This window comes from Schistocerca americana, chromosome 5, assembly GCF_021461395.2.
Source record: "Schistocerca americana isolate TAMUIC-IGC-003095 chromosome 5, iqSchAmer2.1, whole genome shotgun sequence".
Classification (NCBI taxonomy): Eukaryota; Metazoa; Arthropoda; class Insecta; order Orthoptera; family Acrididae; genus Schistocerca; species Schistocerca americana.
The window spans coordinates 562833028-562842914 of NC_060123.1; the positions used below are offsets into that span (position 1 = coordinate 562833028).

At 39.6% G+C, this 9887-nt stretch overlaps 1 protein-coding gene across 2 annotated transcripts in view; it reads right to left on the bottom strand.

Annotated features, from left to right (window-relative positions):
• LOC124615396 overlaps positions 1-2224 on the bottom strand; it is a 244114-nt gene extending 241890 nt beyond the window's left edge. The window contains exon 1 of one of the 2 annotated variants that reach the window (XM_047143227.1): positions 1991-2224. The gene's annotated coding sequence lies outside the window, so the exon portion shown is untranslated. The remainder of the gene's footprint in view (positions 1-1990) is intronic. The other variant, XM_047143226.1, reaches the window with a different exon arrangement.
• Positions 2225-9887: the final 7663 nt, after the last annotated feature.

The window sequence follows — 9887 nt, forward strand, 5'->3', positions numbered from 1 at the left end:
CTGAGTATAAATGTAGATGTAGCCGACCATTACTAAACTATTATACTGTTCCAGTCAGTGTTAGGTTAGTGGTGTTTAACGTCCCGTCGACAACGAGGTCATTAGAGACGGAGCGCAAGCTCGGGTTAGGGAAGGATGGGGAAGGAAATCGGCCGTGCCCTTTCAAAGGAACCATCCCGGCATTTGCCTGAAACGATTTAGGGAAATCACGGAAAACCTAAATCAGGATGGCCGGAGACGGGATTGAACCGTCGTCCAGTCAGTGTGCAAGATATATGATGGGGAAATACCTTCAGGCTTTAAGAATGTAATAATTCCAGTTCCAATGAGGGCAGTTGGTTATGTAACAGCTATGAATACTATCGAATCACTGCATTAATAAATATAGTTACAACACAAAGGCACAAATTATTTACAGAAGAACAGAAAACTAGCAGAAGTTGATGATCTCAGGGAACATCACATTGTTTTCTGGAGAATGTTTGAACAAGTGAGGAAATACTTATCCTATCTTAACTTAAAAACAAGGTGCAGAAATGAAAATTTATGTTTATAGCTCTTGAAGATATAGATAATGTTTGTGACAATGTTGACTGGGCAACATTCCCTGAAATTTTTAAGGCAGCAAGGCTAAAATATAGGGAGTGAAAGGTTACTTTACAACTTGTACAAAAACTAGACAGAAGTTAGCCTATAAAGAGTCAACAGACATGAAACAGAATCAGAAGCTGAGAAGGGAAAGAGACTGCATTGTGGCCTATTCTCCTTGACAGTCAACCTGTACACTTAGCAACCAGTAAGGAAACAATCACTGTACTAAACTGCTGTATATGATTCTTATATTCACTGTTTATTAACTCCTCATAAACGAAAATATGTTCAAAAATTTATTGACTCATTCCACATCCATGACAATCATTCCCTTTGGTATTTGCGGAAGGCGCATTAGTATACTCGATTTTCAATGTAAATATTTATTTTATGTTCATGTTCTTCGGACACATTCTACATCCTGGAGCATCTCCTCACTATGGGTCAACTGCAATGAAATGTACATCTAATCTAATCCAATCAAGAAAAATCTGGAAAGGGATTTAAAATTCAGGGAGTAGAAACAAAAACTTTGAGGTCTGCTGATTACGCTGTAATTATGTCAGAGACAGCAAAGGCCTCGGAAGAACAGTTAACTGCAATGCTTCGCATCTGGACACAAGATATAATGAATATCAGCAAAAATGAAATGTAACTGAATTAAATCAGGCAACGCTGCAGTGACCCGATTAGGGGATGCGATATTAAAAGTAGTTTTTGAGGCAGAAAAATAACATGATGGCCGAAGTAAGGAGGATATAAAATGCAGAGAGACAGTAGCAAGTAACGCATTTTGAAGGAAGCATCTTTTCTAAAGGTATTTGGATGGAATGTAGCCTTGTATGGAAATGAAATAGGAACTATAAACAATTCAAACATAAAGAAAGTAGAAGTTTCTGAAAGGTAATGCTGCAGAACAATGCTGACCGTTAGATACGTGGATCGAACAATTAATGACAAGGTAATCAATGTTCCACGTCCACGAGAACCATTTAATTTTTGAGTCTATAGAACGAAAACAATCTAATGAACTGAGGGACAAAGAAGTTTATGGCACTACTTGCCTAAAAGATGGGATCAGTTGACAGAAAACAACCAGACGCATCAAAGAACAGTTTGGCCATGGTTGTAACTGTGGAGGATACAAATTGTTGAGGGGTCATAGGTGTGAATATGGAAGTAGATTCGTATGGATGTAAGTCGTAATAATTCTTCAGGAACGAAGAGGCTTGCACAGGTTAGACTTACATGCAAAGCTGCATCAAACCATTCTTCGAACCGCAAACTACAACAATGATAGAACCAGCAGACACTTAAAATGAGCCATGAGCTTAAATACTGATATTGGCGTAAATACACAATAGAATGGAAAGTGACAAAACCAACTGCAGTTACAAACCACAAAGTAACAGTAGCGTCTATCTCGAACTCATGGCCATTGTTTACAGCTTGCCACACGCAGTGTTTGTTGTTGCCACACAGCTACATCAAATCGTTTTCCGCTATAAACAATAAACACAAGCACTGTCATTTGTTATTAAAACACAAAGAGCCACCACGTCAGAGATGTTAACTGTGCCTGTAAAAATAAGAACCAGTAACTAAAAATCGAAAGCACGTCCGCCACCCGGCTGAAATCGAACAGCGGTCACATGACTTCTCTCGCTCGCTACCACAGTCTTATGTTAGACTGTGTCGCTACATTCGAGCTTTCATATTAGATTCATGATTTCATCATATTTCGGTTGCTTCCGCATTATAACTTGCGTGCTATGACAGAATCCCGTTTTTTGGCAAAGGCCTAATGAAGATGTATCACCTTAGGTGCGATTTATCATAATTAAATGTCAGTTAATGACACATCGCCTGCAAAAATTCAAGAAAATTTACTACAAACAATTGTAATGGTGTATTTAGCATCTGTTTCCCGTAGTCGGGAGGTTAGAGACGTGATGTTCTGGACTGAAAAATACCATGTTCGAAACTAGACACCTTGTAATTTTTTTCCTTCGCGTTTGTAACACACTTTACGAATTACTTATTCGTGCAATAGAAATATATTCTACATTATGCACTGTTACTTATAAATAACGAGTTCCTTCCATGTTATGACTTCAAGCTGCGTGGAAAATGAAAGATGGAATTGCTGTGTGTGGAACTACTAGCAACTATTTATATTTCGTCTTGTCACAAATATTTGATCGTTTTCTCCGTATATGTCACGCTCTCCAAGGGCGTGGTTAGTAAGGAATCGGAGTACAGCTTAAAATTCTTGCAAGTAAAAGCAGCGGCAACTATATATATATTCCTGCCTATCACAAATATTTGTCTGATATCTTCGGAAATGTCACGATATCCGATGGTGTGGTTAGGCAGGAACCAAAGAGTAAAAGCTAAATATCTGCATGAAAAACGAGACGCGACCATTTTCTAGTCTTGGCTGTCATCCATACTTTGCTGATTATTCGAAATATGTCGCGATTTTCGGGGGTGCGGTTAGGTAAAAATCTAAGCGAATCTAAGAAACTAAGACTTAAAATTGATGCGAATGAAACAAGCAGCAATTGCATTTACACCAGCTTGCCACGAATATTTAGCTGCGATCGAATCCTAACTGTGTAACTGTTTATGTAAATTTATCGGCCAAGGGTAAAATTATACCACGCGGGCGACGGACGTAAAGTAACCGTTTCTGATTGCAGCCGAGTACCAGGAGTACTTTCGAATTTCAGTCTCTCATCTAATTAAGCGGTGTTCTCATGACGTCAAAAACGTGAAGCGGAAGTCCGCCATCTTAGTTGTATTCAAATATTTGGTTGTTCCGAGCCGTGGAAGTTGTTAGGTCAAAAACGTCAGCTGCCATTGTTTATGGTTGTACTGCCGAAATCTAACATAACAGTCGCGACACTTCGCCTCGATTTTGTTGCCTATTGATCCAGTAGCGTGCCACTCGACCAGTAAGTAAAACTGTTGAGTTCGTCGCGATCGTGAAAGCGAATGTTGTTGTTGCTGTATTCTTCAGTCCAAAGACTGGTTTGATGCAGCTCTCCACGCCACTCTGTCCTGTGTAATCTTCTTCATCTCTAAGTAACTACTGCAATCTACATGCTTCTGTATCTGCTTAGCGTATTCATCTCTTGGTCTCCCACTGCAATGTTTACCCTCCACACTGCCCTCCAATACTAAATTGGTGATCCAATGTCATGTCCAGAACATGTCATACCAACCGATCCCTTCTTTCAGACAAGTTGTGCCACAAATTCTTCTCCTCCCCAATATTATTCAGTGCCTCCTCATCAGTTACATGATCTACCAATCTAATCTACGCCATTTTTCTGTAGCACCACATTTTGAAATCTTCTATTCTCTTCTCGTCTAAACTATTTTTTGTCCATGTTTCACTTTCATACATAGCTACACTCCATTCAAATACTTTCAGAAATGACTTCCTGACACTTAAGTCTATAATCGATATTAACAAATTTCTCTTCTTCAGAAACGCTTTCCTTGCCATTGCCAGCCTATATTTTATATCCTCTCTACTTCGACCACCATCAGTTATTTTGCTTCCCAAATGGCAAAACTCATCTACTACTTTAAGTGTCTCATTTCCTAATCTAATTCCCTCAGCATCACCTGATTTAATTAGACTACATTCCTCTATCCTCGTTTTGCTTTTGTTGATGTTCATCTTATAGCCTCCTTTCAAGACACTGTCTATCTGTTCAATTGCTCTTCAAGGGCTTTTGTTGTCTCTGACAGAATCACAATGTCGTTGCCAAAGCTCAAAAAATTTGTTTCCTCTCCATGGATTTTAATTCCTGGACCAAATTTTTTTGTCGCTTCCTTTACTGCTTGGACAATATACAGGTTGAATACAATCGGGAATAAGCTACAACCCTGTCTGACTCTCTTCACAACCGCTGCTTCCCTTTCAAGCCCCTCAACCCTTTTAACTGCCATCTGGTTTCTGTACAAATTGTAAACAACTTTTCGCTCCCTGTATTTAACCCCTGCCATCTTCAGAATTTTAGACTATTCCAGTCAACACTATCAAAAGCTTTCTCTGAGTCTACAAATGCTAGAAATATAGGTTTACCTTTCCTTAATCTATTGTCTATGATAAGTTGTAGGGTCAGTTTTGCCTCACATGTTTCAACATTTCTACGGAATCCAAACTGATATTCTCCGAGGTCAGCTTGTACCAGTTTTTCTATTCATCTATAAAGAATTCGCGTTAGTATTTTGCAGCTGTGCCTTTCTAAACTGATAGTTCGGTAATTTAGACAGCTGTCAACACCTGCTTGCCTTGGGATTGGGATTATTACATTCTTCTTGAAGTCTGAGGGTATTTCAGCTGTCTCATACATCTTGCTCACCAGATGGTAGAATTTAGTCAGGGCTGGCTCTCCCAAGGCTAGCAGTAGTTCTGATAGGATGTCGTCTACTCCCACGGCCTTGTTTCCACTTAGGTTTTCCAGTGCTCTGTCAAATTCTTCACGCATTATCATATCTACCATTTCATCTTCACCAACTTTCTCTTCCATTTCCATAAAATTGCCCTCAAGTACATCGCCCTTGTATAGACCCTCTATATACTCCTTCCACATATCTGCCTGCCCTTCTTTGGATCAAACTGGTTTTCCATCTGAGCTCTTGACATACGATGGGCGTTTGAAAAGTCCGTTCAAAGTCCGAGAGATGGCGCCACTGGCGCGTATCGAGGTCCTGTTAGTAGCGTATTTGGAAAGAACGCACACCAAGATTCAGCCATATTGGTCAATTTCTTTCTGTTTGACATTTGTGTGTATCAAAGAAGTCGAGTGATTGGCAAAAAACGAACGAAAAAGAATTTTGTGTGGTGATTAAACAGTACTTTATGAAAGGCAAAACACCTCAGGAGACTAAAGAGAAGCTTGATAAACATTATGGTGACTATAAACCTTCGATTAGAACAGTTTATAAGTGGTTTCCAAATTTTTGGAGTGGCCATATTTGCACAAGTGATACTGAATGTTCTGGACGTCCTGTTGAGGTTACGAGTCCAGAAATCATTGATAAAATCCATGATATGGTGATGGATGACAGTGCTGTGGGCGTCTCGAATGTACGGGTACGTAATGTTTTGAATAAAGATTTGGACATGAGGAAGCTATCCGCAAGATGGGTTCTGCGATTGCTCAAGCTTGACCAAAAACGGAATCGTGTGAAGTGTTGCAAGGATGGTTTACAGCAATTCGGGAAGAATCTGCTGGACTTTAAGCATCGTTTCGTCACTGTGAATGAAACATGGATACATTACTATATTCCTGAGACCAAACAACAATCTAAACAATGGGTTACCAAGGGAGAATCTGCACCAAAAAAGGCGAAGACCACTCCTCCGGTTTTAAAGGTTATGTCGACTGTCTTTTGGGATTCACAAGCGATAATCATCATCGATTATCTGGAAAATTATAAAGCTATTACAGGTGAATGTTATTGATCGTTATTGGACCGTTTGAAAACCGAGCTGCAAGAAAAACGTCGGCGATTGGACCGCAAAAAAGCCCTTTAGCATCACGACAATGCAGCAGCACACACCTCAGCAGTTGTGGTTGCAAAATTAATGGAAACAGGATTCCAACTCGTTTCACATTCCACCTATTCTCCGGACTTGACACCCTCGGACTGCTATTTGTTCCCCAATTTGAAGAAATGGCTGGCGGGACAAAGATTTTATTCAAACAAAGAGGTGATTGCAGCAACTTATAGCTATTTTGTAGATTTGGAAATTCCTATTATTCGCAAGGGATCAACAAATTATAACAGTTTTGGACAAAGTGTATAAGTATAAAAGGAGACTATGTCGAAAAATAAAAAAGGATTACCCCAAACACGTAAGTAGTTTTTATTTTTGCGTGGACTTTTCAAACGCCCCTCGTACATGCAAGTGGTTCTCTTTTCTCCAAAGATCTCATTAATTTTACTCTTCCCTTCGTGATATATACCTCTACATCCCTACATCTGTCCTCTAGCCATCCCTGCTTAGCCATTTGGCACTTCATGTCGATCTCATTTTTGAGACATTTGTTCTCCTTCTGTTACCCAAGGCTTTCTACTATCCCTTGTCTTTTTACCTACTTGATCCTCTGCTACCGTCACTATTTCATCTCTCAATACTACCCATTCTGCTTGTACTCTATTTCTTCCCCTTGTTCTTGTCAATTGTTCCCTAATAGTCTCTCTGAAAGTCTCTACACCCTCTGGTCCTTTCAGTTTACCCAGGTCACATCTCCTTAAATTCCCACCTTTTTTGCAATTTCTTCAGTTTATAAATCTACAATTCATAAGCACTAGATTTTGGTCAGAGTCCACATCTGCTCCTGGAAATGTCTTACAATTTAAAACCAGGTTCCTATATCTCTGTTTTACCATTATGTAATCTGTCTGAAACCTATCAGTGTCTCCAGGCCTCTTCCACATATACAACCTTGTTTCATGATTCTTAAACTAAGTGTTAGCTGCGATTGAGTTACACTACGTGCAAAATTCTACCAGATGACTTCCTCTTTCATTCCTTATCCCCATTCCATATTCTACTTTTCCTACTCTTCTTTTTCCTACCATCGAATTCCAGTCCCCCATGGCTATTACATTTTCGTCTCCTTTCACACTCTCTGAATGATTTATTTTATTTCATCATACATTTCTTCAATCTCTTCGTCATCTGTGGAGTGAGTTGGCATATAAACTTGTACTACTGTGGTAGGTGTGGGATTTGTGTCTATCTTGGCTACAATAATGCATTCACTATGCTGTACATATTACCTTGCCCACTCCTATTTTTTTCTTCATTATTGAACCTACTCCTGCATTACCACTATTTGGTTTTGTAATTATAACTCTGAATTCACCTGACCAGAGGTGTCATTCTTTTTGCCACCAAACTTAACTAATTACCACTATAACTAACTTTAACCTATCCATTTCATTTTTTAAATTTTGTAAGCTACCTACCCGATTAAGGATCTGACATTCCACACTCTGACCATAAAATGCCATTTTTCTTTCTCCTGATATCGATGTCCTCCTGAGTAGTCCCCGCCCGGAGATCCGAGTGGGGGACTATTTTACCGCTGGAATATTGTACCCAAGAGGACGCCATCAGCATTTAACCATACAGTAAAGCTGCATGCCCTTGGGAAAAATTACAGCTGTAGTTTCCCCATGCTTTCAGCTGTTCACAGTACCAGCACAGAAAGGCTGTTTTGGTTTATGTTACAAGGCCAGATCAGTCAATCTTCCAGACTGTTGTCCCTGCAACTACTGAAAAGTCTGTTGTCCCTCTTCAGGAACCACACATCACACGTTTGTCTGCCCTTTCTCAAAATACCCCTCCATTGCTGTTACACCTATAGTACGGCTATCTGTATTGCTAAGGCATGCAAGCATCCCCAGTAAAGGCAAGGTACATGGTTCATGGGGGGGGGGGGGGGGGGGCAAGTGAATGGTAGATGTTTATGTTGGTTTGTACAGTGGTTGGGTTTGTGCAATGGTTTTTACAAACGGTGGCCTCTGTAGCGCAATAAATTGCAGCAAGAATAAGAAGAAGATACCACAACTGTGTTTGTTTCAGGTTTCCCAAGGACCCTGAGAGTTATGTACCATCATGTTACTAAACTGTGTCGTCGGGATTCACTTGCAAACTACATATGTATTATTGATTAGTGTCTCGTTTTAGGAGCAGAAAGTGGCTAGTGAATAGCAGACGAGAAGCTGCTATAGAAAAAGACTCTGTTTACCTTTATAACAATGTTAAGTTTTGCTCGCTACAGTTCGAACCCAACCAGTTCATGAATACAGACAATAATAAACTCGTGTAGAATGCATTACCCACACCAACATCCCAAATAAGCCACCTCAACTGACGATGAAGAGGAAACTGGCACAAAGGTTCGACAATCCATCTAAAGCTGTAAAACAGTCATATGGCACAGAAGCAGCCTGTTCAACTCTCCATTCATCTGTGCCAGATTCATCTGAATCATCAACACAAACTTGCTTTGATGATGAAGTGGTTAGATTAAGTACTGCTATTCCTGCCTTGCAAAAGCGTGTGAAGTGTCAGTATGCGCAAATCACTAGACTTCTTGCAAAACTATTATGGGACAAGGAAAGTGCTTGTCACTTTAAACAAAGACAATATCTGAAACTGTATCAGGTGGATCAAGTGAAGAAGTAAAAACAAATTTTGAAGACAATAGGATCCCAATATTTAAAAAAAGATGCTGATGACTTTTTGTTAAGCCACCATGCCATTGAAGGAGAAGATGGAAAAATAAAAATAAGTTGTGTTTTCTAAATTTATTATATTACAGCACTCAGGCATACAGGTTTTGTCAGAATGTTTTATGCTTCCACAAGTGCGTACATTACAGAGGTATGTGGAAGGCATATGAATGAAACATGGGATAAGTGAGAATACGTTCCACCTTTTAAACCGGAAGGTACAGCATTTGTCCGATACTGATAAACTAGCGAATATGTCAATCGATGAAATGTCTCTAATAGCAAATTTAACATTTGACACCACTCTTGACAGAGTTATTGGGTCTGAGGACTTGGAAGTTAGACACACAGCATATTTCTCCCACTACCTGGGAGTTGCTTGTCACACTTAGAATAATATAAAGAGGAAGGTCGTACGTGTTGCAATAGGCGACAATGAATAAAACACAGGAGTTCTACAGAACAAGAAATGGGGCGTCGTTCCCTTTTGCAGTTAGAGGTACATACCTGTGCTTCTTATTTGTGACTCTGTGTGTTTAAATGGGGCGTCGATCCCTTTGGTACATATCTGTTAATCTGTGTGTTTCTATTCTTTTGATATCAATGTGGTAAGCTGCAGATCTATCCAACATCACAAGTGTTTTTTCACGAATGTGTTCTAGCTTGCCACTGGATTCATGATTTTTATCCATACTTGTGCTTATTTTAGAATAATTTTTAGAAACATCTATGTCTTTTGATATTACCCAAGCTCTAGGAGGCAATAATAATAATAATAATTCAAATGTTTCATAAATCACCTAGGAAATGGATGCAAAAAAGCATGCTTATGACGCATCCAATGTTCTCCTTTCTCGTCGCTTGGAGTGTTAGTGTCACTCCAGCTGTCACATGGTAACAACTTCTACAGCACTGAGTGGCGCAACTCTTATGTTAAACTCTGGTACTACTCGTTTCTTCATATATATAAAGTACAGAATTCCTTAAAGGAAGTCCGCAGCTGGTGGTCGTGGGGTAGCGTTCTC